At 41.3% G+C, this 19860-nt stretch overlaps 1 protein-coding gene across 1 annotated transcript in view; it reads left to right on the forward strand.

Moving 5' to 3' along the window:
* The window catches only part of znf385a (zinc finger protein 385A), a 69692-nt gene that overhangs the window by 14869 nt on the left and 34963 nt on the right, over nucleotides 1-19860 (forward strand). The gene's annotated exons all lie outside the window — the stretch shown is intronic.

The following is a 19860-nucleotide window of genomic DNA, read 5'->3' on the forward strand; positions in this document are numbered from 1 at the left end:
GAAATTTAACTGATCTGTTTTAGCTCTCTGAACCCTACTTATGCTTTCTTTAAAAGATTGCCACAAATACACCGTTTATTGTAGAAAGAAACTGTAAAAGCAAGCATTATCGTCGAAAAATGAACTTTACGAACGGATCCTAGCAACCAAAACAAAGCTTGAAATTTTGATTTTTCTGTCAAGATCTCCTTAATCTATATGTCTCCTTTAAAACGTTGCCAAAAATAAAGCGTTTGGAATAACTAGATCCTGTTAAAATAAAATAATTCTGCTGTGAAGCCATGACTGATTCTGCTGGGATGAACGGTCACCTGACAAATATTCACTAAAAATCTGTTTACACAGAGCAGAGAGGAGAGGTTCTAAAAATGAAAATAGTTCAATATGTATAGCATGCATATTTATCATTTAACTGTTTTATTCTGCACAAAAGACATTTTTCTAGACATGATTGTGCTGACTTACTTGTTTCCTATGGTCTATGTCTAGTACCATCAGGTTGAATGCACTTATTGTAAGTCGCTTTGGACAAAAGCGTCTGCTAAATGACATGTAATGTAATGTAATGTTATATATTTTATATATTGCAGTGAAATACAAGACCACAGTGAGTAAAATCTAAAAAGAGCAACAAAGACCTGAAACAGCTTAGGGGTTCAGAGTGTTACACCAATCAACAATCGTCTTGGGTGGTGTTAAGCCCAGGTTGCAGCGGTGATGCCCTCTGCAAAATAGCAGGATGTGTTGCAGTCAAATACAAGGCCAAAGAGAACACCCTGAAACAGCGAGGGGTTCAGAGTGTTAAACTAGTGAGTAATGTGAAATAATGTGTTGCCACCTGCTGTTGCACCTGATGTGAACCCACGTCATTGTGAAGAGCAAGGTCATTTCTCAGGAAAAGAGATTTCTGTGCTCTTTTGTGTTCTCCTTAAACGAGACAGATATTGACATTGGCTTAATATTCCTCCAGGTTTTGCAGCCAAAATTTGAAATAAACTAGAATGGCACTCAGAGGGCACAGACCTCCGCCAAGGCCAGTGGTGCATTCACAGGCTCCTTGGATGGTCCCAATTTCAAGAAGTTGAGTTGAGTTGAGAAGTCATTTTTATCAACCTCATTGTGTTAATGAGCTTTTTAGTCATAATGTGAAAACAACAAGCACTCTACAAACAGTATGTGTTATATTTTATTGCTCAGAGGACTTTTTCCAGTATATGCATGCAAAGGAAACTGGTCAGGTGAGCCATGAATTATGATTGAAAACTAATCTCTTGATTATTCCGACAGCCCATGAATGCAGCAAAATGCAACTTAAGTATCTGCTCCATGATTCAGATCGGCTCCAAATTCGAATGGGGTTTTTCTTGGCCCGTGCTACACCCTTCCATCAAGTTTGATGAAAATTGGGCCAGCATTTCTGCAGTAATCCCGCTGACAGACACACACACACACACACACACTAACACACTGAAAACATAACCTCCTTAGCTGAGGTAACAATTAGTGATGGAATAAAAACAAAACCTCCTTGGCGAGGGAATTAGTGATGGAATGTGATGTGTAAGTGTTTACTTCCATTTGGTTTAGTTTGTTTTTATTTTGGCATAAAATGAATGTCACATAGCTCAGTTGTAAAACATGGATGTGCAGTCAAGTGTGTGCAAACAGCATATAATATAAACACGTTATGCATAAATTTGAAGCATGACACAGGATAAAAACACCAAAAGTCAAAACAATTTCCATAGTGCTCCTGAATTGTCTAGAAAATCCTAACAAAACAGTAACAACACTTTATCAAATAACAGTAAACAAGTTATTTTACAGATAATTTATTTTAAAATACAGATAATACACATAAAATATTTGTATATATATATATATATATGTGTGTGTGTGTGTGTCTGTGTGTGTCTGTGTGTGTGTGTGTGTGTGTCTGTGTGTGTGTATGTAGAATAACTAAAGTTTTTTCTTTAATGTCTTTTTTTACAAATTTTTTGTACATTAAATTGAAAGTTTTACTGTAAGAAATATGGAAATTTGCCTTTATTTTACATCCAGCAATATGATATGTATTTTTTTATTTTTTATAATTTACTGTAGTTAAACTACCAGACAATTAACCAATTGAATAATCCTGCTAAAATAAATATGTAATGTCCCATTAGATTAATTAACAGATTTAAACATTTATTTTATGGTTCTTATTTGTAAAAAAAAAAAAGTAATTTACTACTTTATGGCATTTGCACTATGCAATGTAGAAAAAAGAAAAACCCTGTCAAACAATTGTTTTTGTTTTTTACAGTTTATATAAGCAGGTTTTTATCATCTCTGCCATGATGAGAAAGGGTCAAACAGTTGTGATTTAAAGTCCTGAATCCTAAATAATGGCCTTCATTCATTCTTAAGTTGTTGTCCCCTTTTTTGTACTGTAAGGTTGTAAGGTTCCCTGGGTTTACTTCATGTGAAGCTATTTCTGCCTCTGCACGTCTTTAAATCAAACTTCCATATTTACTTTTATGAGGCATGTCTGATTGTGCTCTGGCACTGAAAACTCAGAAGAATGTTAATGTTCAGTCTGTCAGAGCTGTATGTGAGTCAGAGAACCCTAAATTACATTATTCCACACACTAAAATCTGAATTACAGCAGAAAATATCTGCGGGAGCGGCTACGCTTCGGACACTTAAGCTGTTTTTGTTTACATAAAGCACAAACTGATTAAAATAAATCTCTGATAGCAGCCTGCGGTGGATGGATTAAGCTGCTTTGTGTGACAGTAAGACCTGAAAGCATTAACCTAACACATTAATTATGTCATTAGTAAATCTATCCAGTCTATTTGAAACAGACTTTGTGACATAATGTGCTTTGTGCATTGTCAAAGCTCCATTACTACCACATTATTTACTCTGCTGCACAATACTACACTTCATTTAAATTATTCCAGCTCATGCAGCACCTAACATGAACTTCCCTTTTGCAATGTTTTGCAGATTTGGGATATGAGTACAGCTATGTGCTTGACATCTTTCATTGTCACCTCGTCTCTTAGGTTAGAAAATGTGCTGGTGCTGCACATCCCAGCGTCACACACACACACACACACACACACACACACACACACACACACACACACACACACACACACACACATAATGGACACTGGCTCACCATGGTACCATTGGGCTGTCCTCCAATATTAATACACAAGGCTGACAATGCTGTAGGACTGCATGCATGTCACACTGTCACAGCAGAGCAAAGGAGAACAGAGTGAGGGGTGAGACAGTGAGGGAGGGCAGGGAGGGGAGGGGAGGGGGTAATTTTGGATGCATGGCATGTGGAGTTAGGATAACCATCTCTTCTGCAGCTCTCCTCCACCACACTGTTTGTTCAATTACCGTTTACTGCAGAGAGAGAGAGGGACACAAAGAAAGAGAGGAAGAGGGAGAAGGAGAACAGAGGAAGAGAAGAGCAAGGGCGACAGAGAGGAGGAGGAGGAGGAGATGGTGGTAGTGGAGGTGAGGGGAGGTGCTCAGTGATGCAGGGTATAAGGAAGTAGATGTGAAAGACTTTGAAAAACAGAGGGGGGGGGGGGGAGAGAGAGAAAAAGCCAAAAACCTTCGGTAAACAGAGGTAGGAAGGGAGCAGAGGACGTGAGGTGAGACGTGGTGCCACGCTGACAGGAAGAGCGAACACACACTGTCACATTAAAGAGTCCCGTCCTTACAGTACAGTCGCATATAGGCTGGAACTTTAAAAAACCTGTGCAACATAATTTCCTTGTATAACAGCTTCGGTACATGCAGGGTTATGGAAACACAGCCACAGTTTCTGCTTTGATAAGTGTCATGAGCTGTAAGTGTAGCTTTTAAAAGAAAAACCTTATTTAAACAGACTGTTCCCAGCTCTCTGCATGGGGTCCCAACCGTACCAAATATGCAGAGATGTAGCTTGATTCCTGCACCCCACTTTAAAAAAAAATTCCTAATCCCTCCCTCTCTATCTTTCCTCAACTCGCCCTTCCTCTACAGTCTCTCTCTCTCTCTGGCTTTGGCTCCAGTATACCAAGCAATTACAGAGATGATATCCACTGTCAGTCAGCAGCTCACAGATGAAGCTGGGCCTCTTTAACATGCTAATGGAACGCCAGATTCAATCAGGCCTTTGTATGGCAGAGAGGAGGGCAGCGCTGCTCATTAAAAAATAAATCATAATAACAATGAGGCCCAGGCTGCAAAGGCAAGCAGCACCTAAGCTGTGGCATGAACTCTTCCTCTCTCTTCCCCTCCGAAAACGGTACGCGCCCATCGTCCTTCTCGTCGTCCACCAAACTGTAACGCCGGCGGTGTGTGAGGGATGGAAGTGAGCAGGAGGTGGAGGAGGAAGTGGAGAACAGGCAGGGTGCAGACTCGAGATTATGTCAAGTCAGCATTCTGAGAAAAGAGGGATAAAGATTAGGAAATGTGCACAGAACACTGTCCAGTAAGACACATACACATACAGACACACACACACACACACACACACACAGTCTACATCGCTAATCTGTATTCTTTCACATCACCAATTAGAGCACAAGGTCATCTCCAGGTCTTAAGGTCAAAGACCAAATGCACTCTTGCATACAAATTTTAGGATTTAGCCGGAGCTGTTATTTCGTTCACCCACTGAGAGACGCCTAAATACTGTATTTACTGTGTCTGAAAACACTTAATCAGAGGGCTGAGGACTCAGCTGCTGAGGACTGAGAGCCAGCTGCTCAAGGTCAAAAGAATAGTTTAAGAAAATAAGTTTCCAGCAGAGAGTTAGATGAGAAGATTGATGCCACTTTTATATCTGTCGGTTTAATATAAGCTGAATATAAACCAGCACCTCTAAAGCTCACAGTATATTATGCTTGTTTTATCGAAAGATGTGCGACCAGTAACTTCCTGGAGTCTCTGCTGCACTGTAAAAAAAACTTCCAGAAATTTACTGTATAGTTGTACATGGTTCTTCTTGTGTTTTTTTTTCCTGCATTAAGTGCAAAAATCAAACAATTAGAGTATGAATCTGCTTTGGCTTCCTCGATTTCACAGAGTGGCATGATTAAGGTCAGCCAATATGATGGTACACTATTAACATTTTCTATTTTTCTGAAATTTACTGTATTATTTTAGATGTTTTTCTTGTTTTTTTCTACATCAAAAACATTCCATTAAAAGGAGAAATTATTTAAATTTTAATTATTTTATTACAAATATTAACACATACTTTTGTTCTAAAATCACAAAAATATATGGTAAAAAAAACTTTGGCAGGCAAAAACGTCTGGCAGCAAAGGTTATCAAATACTTGTGTCACATAGCTGTAAACAACCCTTCGGTTAATATTTATAAATCTGTAGAATAACTAAAGTTTTTAATTTTTTTATTTTTGATGGTAAATGTTTGGCAACTTTTGCTGCCATATCTTTTTTCCATTTTATTTTCAGGGTTTTTTCCCTATTAAATTTATAGTTTTACTTTTAGAAAACAGAGAAGTGCCTTCATTTTATATACAGCAATTTAACATAGAATTCACTGTAATAATATAATTTAATTTACAGATTCCCAGTTCCTTTTTATGGTGAATATTTTTAATAAAAGTAAATAACCTTATTATATGGTATTTGCACTTAATGTAGGAAAAAACAAAACAAGAAAAGCCCTGTAAAATAATACAGTACATTTCTAGAAAATAATTTAATTTATTTTATATTTTGTGCAGTATCCTGTTAGAAAAAGCACGACTCACAAGAGACAGATTAAAAAAAGAAAAGACAAAATGCATTAGAGGTTTCTGGACATTTAGTCACTTGTTTGGGTCCAAGACATATTTTTCCCAAAATGCAACTCAATCATCCTTTCATTAGACCCTTGCGGCCTGGTGTACTGCATGTCTCTAATGTCTCCATTTTGGGTTTGGAGACATTAGATTCCCTCCAGAGCCACAGAAGACATTATACATCTGAATTCATTTCCTTGTGACCTGTCAACTGATTTTGATACATGAACTCTGTGTAGTTCCCCTTTAACTTTGTTTGAGGTGATGTGGTTCCAAACCCTGCAGCTGCAGACCAGTGTTGCCTTCTTTGTGAACACTTTCTATGACCATGCCGACAGTAAGGTGTCTTTAAATATCACCGTGAGCTGAGAAAAGGTTGAGCAGTGGGACAGAGTATTCGCTTCAGCAGTGTTTCACTTTAAAGCGTTGAAGCTCTGATGTAATTCAGCTGTCACATTAAACAAGCATATTGCACCACGTCCGTCTGATATCCTCATTACTCTCATTACCATGCTGCTTTGGATAGCTTTTCAAAAGCCCAGCGCGCCTTTCATCCATGCTACGCTTTGTTTAAGATCTCTCCACAGGGGTGTGATTCATAGATGCTCTCTCCCTCTTTATTCACCGTGCATCAACACTGGAGAATGCAAGTTTGTGTGTTTAAGTGTGTGCAGGTTTATGTCCATATATCTGTAGACCATGGATTTATTACAGCCGAGATCAACCAGAGCTCACTGAATAATGCATTGCCTGCTATCATGGAAAAATATGCTGAATATGCCTGAGCTGAACTTGAATGTGTAGGAGGAGGTATAAAAAAACATAAAGCTTGCTCCTGACTTAGCTTCTGTGTATGACACAACAGAGGGAAAGCACTGCTCTCTGCTTTGACAAATGAGCTCAGGTCTGGTTCAAGGAGGTTTCCCTCTTCCATTTAATGAGCTACGCCTGGGGAATTAGCATCAATGTAGGGAACTTTTTGTGCACTTACAAAGTCTCAATTACAATATGTTAGCGCACAACCTCAACCCAGCATTTTACATTTCAGATGTTGTTTTAACCTCTAGAAATTCTTGGTGGCGTGCCCTGATTCTGTGAGCGTGCACACCTCAGCCAGCTGCCAGCAACTCTTTACAACTGGGAGGCAATGGATGGATGCTGATTTAAACAAAAGTGTCATTTATGGTCACACCAATGACAAGTGACATTACAGAAGAGACCCCCCAGCACTTAAACAGATTGGGCTGTGGTTGGATTGCCCAGGGATGAACAGAGAGCACCGTGTTAGAGGACATGCTCGTTTGTTGGGCTACTCCATATTCATAGACAATGCACTGCAGGGCTGAAATGAAAGCAGTGGCCGTCAACCACATAAAGTCTCCTCCCCCACTCTATTAGGCTGATAGCATATTGCCCTCTACCCTCCTTGGGGAATGGAAGTCAATGAAATGTTCTGGCAAACACTGGGTAGGGAAAATTATGGCTGCTGTTTTTCAAATAGCACAGGTATATTTTTTAAACCCCCACATCCCCCTCTTTCACCAACCCATCATGCCTCCCCCCCTTTTTTTTTTCTTCCCTTAGAGTCTAATCTCAGAGGGAATCTGGTGCCTTTGTTGCCATCCCCTCAAGTGTATTTGGGTTGATCCACCTGTTTGTGGCTGAGTGATAGAATTCCATACCTAAGGGCACAGTTTCTGGGAGGTGCATGGGAATAAAGTTGCTGGCTATTGTTCCAGCTGGGTGTGTGACCACCGCCTTGAACAAGGGAAGAAGGGGAGGAGATGGGAGAGAAATGTGGGTTTGGGTGGGGGCTGGGTAGCAGGGAACAAGTAGCAGCAAATTTGAACAGGCTGCAGGGAGGAAAACAACGGACAACAGAGGACAGGTGGAGAGAGAGAGAGAGGCAGAAGGGACATGTGCCGGTGTGCTGCCTTCTCAGGCGAAGAATGTCACCTTGTCCTCTTTCTTTCCCTCTTTTTCCCTCCATCTCTTTGTCCCTCTGCTGCTGTGCACTGATATACAGGCAGCATTTTCCCTCGTCTTTCTTCCAGTGCCATAAGTCTAATCTCCCACCGCTGCAGTGGATCACTCTGTCTCTCAACAGATACAACAAAAGCAATGCTTTGGTTCCTCCTCATTCCAACAATCCATCCATCACTGGCTCAGACATTGCCTACAGCCAGAGACATTCAGACACATCTCCAGTGGACATCTCAGTGATCATCTTACACACCTGACTGGCCCTCAGCCAAGGGAGGAGCATCCATTACAAAAGGAAAATACATAAAAAGATAGAAACCTGAGAAAGAATGAGAGCGGACAGCAGGGAATTTAAAAGAGGACAGGAGAGATGGAGAAGCTGGTGGTGATGGTGTTCGATGATACATTCATTCAGTTTATTCCATATTCAGGTTCAGATAGTGATGGTAGACCACAACACATTTACATCTAATACTTTTAACAGATGTAATGTGTTCCCTCATACCTAAACAACAGAAAGGCTGTTGCCAAAGACTCCATTCTGTTCTATTTAATGTTGTGAAACAGTCCCGGTTTTAATCATGTGGTTAATGTTGCGAGCTCAGCACGGCACGCAGAGAGACCGGGCTAAATTTCCCTTCAATCCCAACAGAGCACTACAGTTTAATTCCAGCCTGCATGCACAATTTTCCAGCTTAACATCAGGTGTATCAGGTGAAAACAAAACAAAAAAAGAGATAAACAATAAATAAACTGACAGCAAAAGGAAAGCTGGGGCAGTCAGGAAGAATTCAATGTAATTTATTGTATTGTTATTGTTTTTTACTATGGTATCCAATAGGGTATCAAGGTGGTGTAATTCCTATATTCTGCCATCATGACATCCCTGTAGACATAATACATGACGTGGTTTCGTACTAAGGTTATTATGAGCACTGTTGACTGTTTAAAAACACGAGAAATGAACAGCAGTCTCTTGGGTCAGAGTCCTGTGATTGACTTTCGCAGACCTTATCGCTCTTTATACTATGTCATTGCAGTAAAAAAACTTGTCAATATGGGTCTTAATAAGCTTCTTGCAGCGACCTTCACTGCCATTTTTTGGGTGAGGACAGTCTGCGTGTTACTGTGTTGTTGACTTTGTTTGCCTCAGCGCTCCCTATAGGTCGGCATGTGGAAATATATTATAGACTTAAAGAAACACGCCCCAAAAAAATCTTTTGCGTATCAAATACTTCACACCTGTCACATGTTCCTTTGCTGAAGATGTCATCTTATATCGTCAGCTTAATGCACAGCAGCTACAATGTGTTCTGAAAATGAGTCACAGCAAAAAGTATCAAATGTCCATAGAAAGCAAAATCCTCTTTCCTGTCTCCTACAGCTGCAGTCGTCTGTGAAAAACAAAGTGTCAAACGTTTCAGAGCCACACTGTAAAAAAAAAAAAGTTAGTTTCCAGAAATGTACCGTATTTATTTAAAGGATATTTCTTGTTTTTTCTACAAGTACAAATGCGATGAAAAAGTACATTACTTTTATTACAAATATTAACAAACCCTAACTCTAACCCTAACCCATAAAATGGATGTTGAAATCTGTAAATTATTATTATTATTATTATTATTATTATTATTATTATTATATTTTATTAATAATATTTTACAGCATTATTCAATTACGTAATAGTTTTGAGTTTTAAATTACAGTAAATCATATGCAGAAAAAATATGAAAAAATATACATTATATTGCTGAGTGTAAAATAACACAACTTACAGTTAATGTAGAAAAAATCATAAAAAAAACACTCAATATCATATTAAAGATAAAAAACAAGCTTTAGTTACACTACAGATGTAGTTTTTTTAAATACAGACATTAACTGCATTATCTGTATTTTATAAGAAATTATCTGTAATATAATTTATGGTTGTTTTGTGTTACTTGGCAGCAAATGTTGGCTAACACTTACAGTCAGACTATTGACTACTGTTTCTTTTTACGACTTTTTTTTTTTAACAGTGCACCTTTCAAGCCTCCAGGCATTCAAAAAATAGAGTTAGCTATGTAACCATGTGGGTCAGGGTTAGTGCAATGGGTTGAAGTTAGGGGGGATTAATGTAAGCCAGTTCCCTGACAAGGGTAACCACAGAGGGGTGTGTGTTTGCACATATTTGTGTTTGTTTTGTGCTCTCATTGTGACCCTCTCTGTGTGAACACTGTAGCAGCGCTGTACGCCTGTATGTCTCCACAGTCGGACTGTGTTGGGCTGCGCTGCGCTGTTCTCTCTGTGTTCCCATCATCCCTGGCTGTCCCCTCCCATTAGCCCTGACAGCTATTTGTCTGTCATTACTGACCTCAAAACAGCACAAACACTCTCCGTCACTACACACACACACACATACACACTCACACAGGCTGCATACGAGCTGAGCTTTGCACTGCAAAATCATTTTAGGCCTGCGTTATAGTTCAAACTTAATTACATGGTACGGTTTCATCACGCGAGGTGCTATAGAGATAAATATCACATTGGAATGTAATGAGACTGAGGCCAGGCATTCAGACATATTTTCATTAAGTCTATTACTCCTGTCCTCAATGGGTTGGTGCAAGTTGTAACAAGAAGCCCAGCATACGGCTACTCTCCCAAAGTACCATCATTATCAGAGCTGCCATTGATTTAAGGTGGAACCAGAGTCAGACAGGATATAAGTCATGTGGGGAGGTATAGAGCCGTATCATCTTACCTGCCCACCTTTACTGCCCTTGGATGGATACAGATTCAGTGCAGAAAGAAAAAAGGGAAAATTACTGAGTCAAAGGATTTGGCTTTGCAGAGCTGATCGCAACGCTGCAACATATCTACAGTATGAATCAGGAAGGTCACAACCTACTCAAGAGAGATCAGCCCACTAGATCCGTGTGCATGCATGTGCATGTCTCTGTGTTTGTGTGTTGTACCGGCAACACACAATCCCTCACCCCACAAGTAACAAAAGCCAACAACCTCCAAAAGTTCAGTCGCTGCTGGACGATGAGCCAGCAGGAGATTTATCTGAAGGATTAAAGGGGTGTGCATCTGCTTCTGCGGCTCAAGCACGTGCACCGGCTCTGGTTTGTATTCTGGACACTGTGTATTGTGTAGTTGATGGTTGACAGGCAAGGTAGACGGACAGGGGTATCAGAGGCCGGCTGTCTTCACCCTCATTCAATCCCATTATTTTTTGCATCACACCAGCTCCCATCTTTCTTCTCTCCGTCTTTCTTGGAATCCCCAGTCAGCTCCTCTGTGTCTACCAAAGAGACAGACCGGCAATTAAATCCTCCCAGCCTTGATTCAGCTACTTAGGAGAGATCAAGGTTGGATCTTTTGGGGGGCTTTCTGGGGCCTGCCACGGTCATATTATCTCACTAGGGTGTCATTACCACCCCATCCACTCTGTCATTATGCACAATGCTCCCCTTTGAGAGAGACTGAAGGTTTACCCTGCCTTATCTGTGTGTAGCGTGCATATGAGCTGTTGTTGTTTTTTTTGGTTCCATGTCTGGTGTTGTTTGTCGTATGCAATGATTTTTGTTGCTTCTGAAATGAACCTGTCTGGAGTTATGTTCTCTGATCAGATTGCAGAGAGTGGCAGATTGAGTTTCTGGTGTGTGAGTGTTGGGCGGGGGACCACACTTAGTTGTCCTTTCACCTAAAAATGTAAACTATTCGTGTGACTGGATTCTAGAGGCTTTGATCACCCATTGGAAACTTTTTTTGACCTTCTTGTTTTTGCCTTTAAAACCTCAGCTCCAGATCATAATACCACACACCCTGCAGTCTGTTCTTTACTTGTACCTCAGAGTACAATGAAATTAGTAAAATTGCTGTTCTCCAAATTGGTAGGTTGGGTAAAATTTTAAAAGACCTACAATTACAGGGGAAAGTTTAACACCCTCCCTCTGATGTAGAAATATGTACACAGACGTAAACATGTTGCCCGTGCAGCGAGAGCTAGGCAACGCACATTTATTTATACGGCACATTTCATACCCAAAGGCAAAGTGCTTTACAGATTACACAGGTAATTGTGCACGAAATAAATGACGAAACAGTCAAAAGCGCACAGAGTTAACATACTAACAAATAATTTTGATTTAAAATTGTGGTTAACTGGTTGGTTTTTAACTTGGTTTAAGCCAAAATTTTCTCAAGGCTTAGCTTTTCTGGCAATTTATTTCACATTTAAACAGTATATAAGCTAAAGAAAGCTTCACCATGTTTAGTTTTGGCTCTGTGAACAGCTAGTAATCCACAACCAGCCAGAACAACCAACCAAAAAAAAGGAAACTTTCATTCATGAGCCATTTAATACATCATATTCCTTCTGATACTTCACTGTGTAGTAGAGTGTTATTTGCAGTGTGTGTGTGTGTGTGTGTGTGTGTATCTCACTGCAGTGCGTATATTTGGATTAAGGACCGAGACATGTTCTGACTAATACTTAGCACCATGTTGAACTCTTAAGAGCGACCACTGCATCATTTCACAGTAACTAAGCTCTCATAACCTTTTTACACACACACACACACACACACACACACACACAGTCATCTAGACACACACAAACATAAAAACACACATACCTTACATGCAGCATGAATGCAAACATAGAAGCCAACTGGCATTTGAGGCAGGGAAACAAGTTTCAGCTTTCCCACTGTAGCTCTCCCCTGCATAATCCTCCCATTAAAGCGTAGCATAACACCAGCAGTTCCAGGCAGCATATCAAAAAGATCTTTATCTGCATCCACCTACCTTGTGTGCATGTATTAACCTTCATAGGAAGCTAGAAATTAGCATACCGTGATTAGAAAAGATGAGGACGATAAAGTTTGATTGGAACATGCAGCTCTTTATATTTCATAATAATTTTCAGGTTCTGGAAGAAGAAGAAGTGGCTTCTTTGAAGTTTACAGAGGGGCTCAGCAGCACACTCTTGTGGGCACTTTAAGTCACGCCTGCTCAGGTTTTCAGGCTGTTTGCATGCCTGGCATGAAGGTGGGAAGCTTCACCGTGTGACTCCCAGCACTGTGTGAGCCGTGTTGCACTCAGTGCTTTCTCTGATGAAGCGCATCACTACCTGTGAGTCAGAGGCTGTGAGTTCATAATTCATTCCGAGCAGAGGCTGAGGTGGAAAGCTGCTGCTGCCACAGCTGTCTGTGAAGGAATACAGCTCAGGATACAGCTGCCAGACAAATACTCAGGGCTAATGACCTGCGCAGTGCTCTGTGCTGCTGCAGGGTCTTGAGGTGACAGGTGAGGCATCAGGCTGTTTTTAAAATGAATGTGAAAGAGTGCAGAGGCAAACTTAAAATAGAGTCAACTGCTTTGTGATGGACACAGGTATAAAGACGGAGAGACATGTGAGTCAGAGGAATGTTGTCTTTCATGAGTCTGGCTGGATAATCCTCTGTATCTGTAAAAGTGGGTGCACTGTGGTATAAGTGTGTTTCACAGAGAAAGTGAATTAAATCTTTTGGAACACTATGTGTGCGTGTCTTTGATGTGAGTGTATCTGCCGACCGTTGTGCGCGAGTGCTTTTTTTTCTCTTTGTGCATTTGTGCAGAGCTTTTGGCCAGGCCTGTGATCCTGTTGATTGCGCTTGCGGTCAGGTGAAAGGGAGGCACACAGTCCTGCTGGGCCTGAGACTGGAAGGGAATACTGAATGGAGCAGGGCCAAATTTTCATTCTCTGTCTCCCTCTTGTTCCCTGTGTCCGCACGCTGCCTCCACTGCTGAAATGAATTGGCTATTCCTGTAGGCCTGGGCACAGCTGTGTTCAGCCCGGAATACACACTGAGCAGATCATGAGGGAGGCGAGGGGCGAATGAGAGATGAGAGAGATGGTAAGAGAAATGGAGACGGACAGACAGATGGCCAGCACTACAACCCATATGAAACGGCACACCAGCAGGGACATAATAGAGAAATCTGACAGCTCCGCCTGACCACAAACACTGTAATAATAATAAGATAGTAATTTAGGTCACAAGAAGTCTGCTCCTCAGTGGTTATGAAATAGTCTGGCAACCCCAGTTTGTATCTCTGTCATTAGTTAGTCAGTGTGCAGACAGCCACCATCCTCTGAACTGTCAGACTGGGGCTGAGGAGCTGCTAATGGTGTTGCTACAGCACGAGTGATGTACTCTGTTGTGTGTGCATGGGAGAGAACGAGAGAGAAAGAGAGAGAGAGTCTTTGTTGGGGTATATGTTGAGGAAGCTCCCAGTGCAGCCGCTGGTCTCTTTAAATCATCTTACTGACTCAGAGTTCTCTCAATAATGTATACATAAGCGGAGGGCAGGTTTTCTCAGGATTTAGAGGCAGCTGTTAGTCTGAAATCTCAATACGCCGCACACACTAGGTCGATAAAGTAAATTATGAACGCTGCACAGATAATCAAAGCTGCTGCATGGCACAAAATTTCAAGATGCCAAAAAATATTTCCTGCTTGTCATTTCATTAGGTTTATCCCGGGCAGTTCCTGTACCGAGTCATCAGAGTTTCTGTCTGTAATATCCCCACATCAAACATAATCAGCAGCACCAACTACATACTGAGTGTGTAGTCCTGATGCTGCCCACCACTCTGGTTCCATGTGGAGGATAGGTGCCTGCTTCACGGCCCAGCAGAAAGGCGAGTTGGCAGCCGGACTGTTACCACCTCCTTCTCCCTGCCTCTGCTGCCAACCGCCCTGGCACATCTGTGCTTGTCCAGCGTGTCTGGTGCCAACTACCCTGCTCCCATTGTTCTCCCCTGAATGCACCCAACGCCCATGGGAAAGAAGGCTGAACAAACTGTGGCACAACCTACACAGCCTGTTAGATAATCTCAAGACATGAAAAGATTCTCTTAGCCTAGATTCTAGAAACAGCTTTTTGTCTTGCGTTGCAGACAAGGAAAACACCCCATGGTGATTTTCATGAGATTCTTCCTCTAACAGCTTCAGTTTCAAAAGTTCGACATTCACTGGATTGAACACAATCCTGCATGAGCACAACAACCTGATATATGTTTTATGGAATAACAGTTTATACTGATTTTATTGTGGGAAACCTGTCTCTCATAATTATTGCATGAGGTGGGAGAACACACAACCAACCAGATGCAAATGCAACAATCCTCCATCTGCTATTTGCTCTTTACTTGTGTGTTATTTTTCTCCACTTGCTCACACAAAGTTGGGGAATTATAATGTGTCACATGGAGAAATAGGATTGGGGAGCACTGATTTCTGTGCATGTGTGTGCGTGTATATTTCCCCAGTGGAGGCGGGGATGTGGCCAATAGCAGATTTATCAGGGCCACGCAGGCTGGCGAATTATTCCAAATAGGAGAATCAGACGCTCTCGCCTTTGATCTCTCTTCTGCCTGCTCTCTAATTTTAACCCTCCTTCCTTTCCCCTCTACACTCTCGTCTATACTGCACCAGTTTTCATCTTTAACTCTTTCCCTTCTGCCTCCACCTGCAGAAAGACTGTTTTGTCCTTTGTTTCTCTCTCATTCTTACATAATTTTCCTCTATTTGTGCATGTACTGTGTGAGCGTGTTGTTTTTTAATTTTCTTTTTATTGACTTTTAAAGAGAGACCAAACAAAAAAAATGTATAAACAAAATCTAAATCTAAATAAATGAAAACCATATGAGCAAGGATGGTTTTTTGCTGGTTTTATGAAAGTGTGGGTGGTTATAAACTATATGAATAAAAATACTTATTTTGTTGGTAAGGCTCTTATTAATATGCATTCATCGCCAACCACCACACTTGCATGCCTAACCCATCCCTACTGCAACTATAATCTAAACCTAAAACATGATTCTAACAAAAAAATCCTTATTTTTAAGGTCCAAGCTCAAAATGGCCCCCACAAAGATAGAACTGTTAAAGCTAATGCAAATACACACATTTCAAGCAATCCACTGGCTGCAACACCGAGCCCTCTGGCGGTGTCCCGCAGGCCGTTTAAGAGCTCTGATTATGGCCCCTGCGAGCCTGGTAGGATTCCTGGCATGTCCGAGGATTTAACAACATCCAAATCACTGTCCGAGCCCTTTCAGCTCTTCCAGACCAGCCTGTCCATCATTCTGTCTCACACAGATCAGACTCCAGCAGCCAGTAGGGAGAACAGAGGAAGGGAACGGACAGGCGCAGTTTTATATAAGTAACTTGAATATATATCTATTTGTTGTTTTCAAAGAATTTCTCTGATAAATCATTTTTTTAAATTGGAATTAAATTTAAATTTATATATAGACAACACTTTCCCAAGTGCCCACATGTGTCATAAATATTGGGGGAAACTGGGTCTCCACATACTATACATATTCAATTATTTTACATTTTTCAACTTCTCCTGTCCTCTCCTCTCTTCTCTGACCATTCGTCTCAGCAGAATCAATCATGGCTTCACATTGTTGCTAAGGAGCAGAATTGAATGTTTTTAACATGATCTAGTTATTCCAAATGGTTCATTTTTGACAATGTTTTTAATTTTGAAAATAAAGTGATTTTGACAGAAATATCAAAATTTTAAGCTTCATTTTGGTTACTATTTCTAGGGGAAACTTTTGTAACCTATGATCCATCCAAGGACTGTCAGAATGTTCAAATTCTGACGATAATGCCTGTTTTTACATTTTCTTTCTATGATTAGGTGTATTTTTGGCAATCTTTTAAAAAAAGCATATATTTCAATCCTTCTGGAAGGATGGTGGGGTTCATAAGCTGTAGCAAACTCTGTTTTAAAGCATTGTTATCAACCATGTCATGCTAGCTTGTTGGAAGGGGGAATAAATAACTCTCCAAAGTTAGGCTTAATTTTGGCGAGGAAAAAAATGCCTTTTTCCCCTCATTTTGACCTTGGACCTCAAAATATCTGAATAATAATTCAAAGGGTTCTATGGATACCCACAAATCTTCCCTTTACAGACATGCCCACTTTATGCTAATCCCATGCAGTTTTCTGCATACGGTAGAACTGTTTTATTTTCACCTATTCCAAGATCATGTACTGGAGTATTTCTGCAGACTGAGTCCTTAAACAGTCTTGAACTTGCATTAATTGGGCATGACTGGAAAGTTGTGACTCTTTGGGACTCAATAAGCCCAACTGTATTCATGTTAGTCCTGATACTAGCATTTTGTTGTAGTGAGAGCATTTCATGGAACTTGACCTCACTGTATAAAATGAGCTGCTGTGACCTCTACGATTATCACAGCCTCATGAGACCTAGAGCATATCTTAGTTTTATTAACAATAAAGGGTTAATAAAAGTAAATAATAAAAAAGGGAGAAATCCTCCCATTTAAGACAAATGTTCAACATTTTTGTGTCATTATCTGTGATTTATCAAAGCATCTGTTCAGCACTGGTGTTACAGCTGTGCACGGTAGCGATGCAGTGTGGTCCTTGGCTGTGGTTTTATTGTGTCATGTGGTTATCTTGTTCTGTTGTTACAAAACAGTTTTTTTAATAAGAGAAACACTAACAACTAATCATTTTATTAGCTCTGGCTCTAATGCAAGATTTTGTCAGCGTGCGTAGTCTGGTGGGACCACATACAAACAATTACTCTCTCTCTCTCTGTCTCTCTCTCTCTCTCTCTCTCTCTCACACACACACACTGCAGTAACACACACAAAAACATGCGCAGGTCACACAGGCACTTGCCAACTCCATACAGCGATTTGTTTGATTTACACTGTGGGAAGGTCCCCAAAGAGAGGTTTAAATTAATGGGGTAATTATACACTGGGAGAAGTAAGCAGCCACACTCTGATTTATGCACACTGACGAACACACATGCCTCCACACACACACACACACACACACACACACACTCGCACACAGTGTCCCTGATGGGACAGATTGTGTCTTTGCTCCAAGGACGACTGCTCCTCTCTCTTTCTCTCTGGTCTTCAGCTCCATTCACTCCCTCAGATCTCAGCTCCTCTTGCTGCAGAAACACGTTCTGTTCCCCGGTCAGCCAATCTCCCTCTTTGTCTGCCTGCCAGAGGCTGGCTGACCCACTGCCAGTAACAGTCTCCATGTTCAAGTGCAGACTCACTGGGGAGCTGCAAACATTACAACTGTGCAACTTCAGCTAACAGAGTAACTCCTTCCAAGTAAAACACACACTCAGTCACACATTCCTGCACAGAGAGCCACAAACATGAATGCAGGCCATGTATCAACATGCGGTATAGTGTCATGATAAATGCAGTTAAGAGGCAGTGTATTAGTCATGCTGTTAGTGGTGCAGCCTCAGAGGTGGAGCTGCCTTCATCAGTCATGGCGGTAGAGGTGGAGGAGAGAGCAGCTACAGGACCTCCCTCGTCACAACAAACAGCATCAAGGAGGAGTTTTGCTGCAGAGAGAAAACTGGATGCTTGTACTTTTGAGAATGCATACTTGAAAATAAATTGACACTGAATGTTTCTGTAGGTTAGTGAAGAGTTAAAGTGTGCTGAGTCAGCCTGCAAGTGCAGTCCACCAGTTGTAAAACCAACAGGCACTTGTTTCTCATTCTGTAAGAAAAGAAAATTGTGAGCACTCATACATGTGCGTGCATGTGTATATTTGTGGTTTGTTCAGTGGAAGAAACTTACATGCCCAACTAGAAGTAATGATGCAGTCCTCTCCACCTCGAGGCCCACAGATGCGCAGCAGAAGGCAGCTGGGCTTCAGCTGAGACAGCATTTTCACTCACTCTGACAAAGTCAATCTCTCTCCCTCTATCTCTGTCTCTCTCTCTCTCTCTCTCTCTCTCTCTCTCTCTCTCTCTCCTCCACCCTCGCTAATCCAAACTTTGGAGGCTGCATCTGCTAACGTCATATTCCTCCACGTCATTTTCTCTGAGCGCATTCAGTTGACATAAAGCTTGATGAAAATGCAGAGGTGTCAAATAATGCACAAATTACCATGTGACAGGGTGGGAGCAGGTAGGAACAAGTTGCAGCAGGAAGCAGAGCGAGGGACAGCAAGTAACGGAGCGAGAGAGTAGCTTAGAGCAATCCCAAAAAGGAAAGCGGCAAAGCTTTAAGTCTCGGGGGAATTTGAAAGCCACAGAAATCCAGTTGCGGATATTAAGAGGCTTAATCTAAGAGCTTGCTGAGGCTGAGTTTTGCTGTGTGGGCCCCATCACTATCATCCTTGACAGAGGTTAAAGAGGAGACGAAGGGGGGATAAGGAGGAGTGGAAGAGAAGGCAGATGGGAGCAATGACGAGAATAAGGAGCTGTGTATCATTATGACAGCCTTGCATGCTTTTAAAGGAGAATTAAACATTGACATGGTGCACAGGTGTGTGTGTTTGTTTGTGCGTGTCTGTGGGTGTATTTGTGTGTTTAGGATACCCTTGAGGTGTTTTTCAGCTCCTGTGAAAATCTGCTCAAACATCATGTTGGCTGCAGTTAAAGCCAGGGAGCAAGTGTCAGACGTGAGCAGAGAAATCTGAGTCCATGATTCATTCATTCCTTATACAGACACAAGCAAGTGCTCCAACTGTAGTGCATGAGTCAGGATGACATGAAACAACACACGCTGAGATGAAACTCATTATCATCAAGCTGCAGATGTCTCCCAGGAGAGGAGAGCGGAGGAGAAGAGAGGAGACTGGCAGGCAGGTGGATAAGAGAAATCCCCACAGCCTCTATGGCATTCCTTTCTTCTCTGTGGCATTCCTGCTTCATTTGATGTGAATGTTTTAGTATAATGAAATGCTTCCGTGATGTGGACTCTACAAAGCCCGGAAAACCGTCAGTATCACAGCATTCGTGCACAGCAGTGCTGCAGCACTTTGGCGCACTTCAGTCTTGTCAACTTGTCAGGAAAAATAGAATGAGTGTCCGCAGCAATCACTGGAGCGTCCTTAACGGCCCAAATGCTTTTTCTCTCAGTTTAGAGATTATGTGTTCCACTGGGGTGCCACATAGTTTTGCTTTGTATGCAGAGAAATAATTGCTTTGCAGTGCAATTATGGTGCTCATTGTCCTTTTTGGAAGTCAGTGGCATATTCA

The sequence above is a fragment of the Centropristis striata genome, chromosome 5 (genome assembly GCF_030273125.1).
Source record: "Centropristis striata isolate RG_2023a ecotype Rhode Island chromosome 5, C.striata_1.0, whole genome shotgun sequence".
Classification (NCBI taxonomy): Eukaryota; Metazoa; Chordata; class Actinopteri; order Perciformes; family Serranidae; genus Centropristis; species Centropristis striata.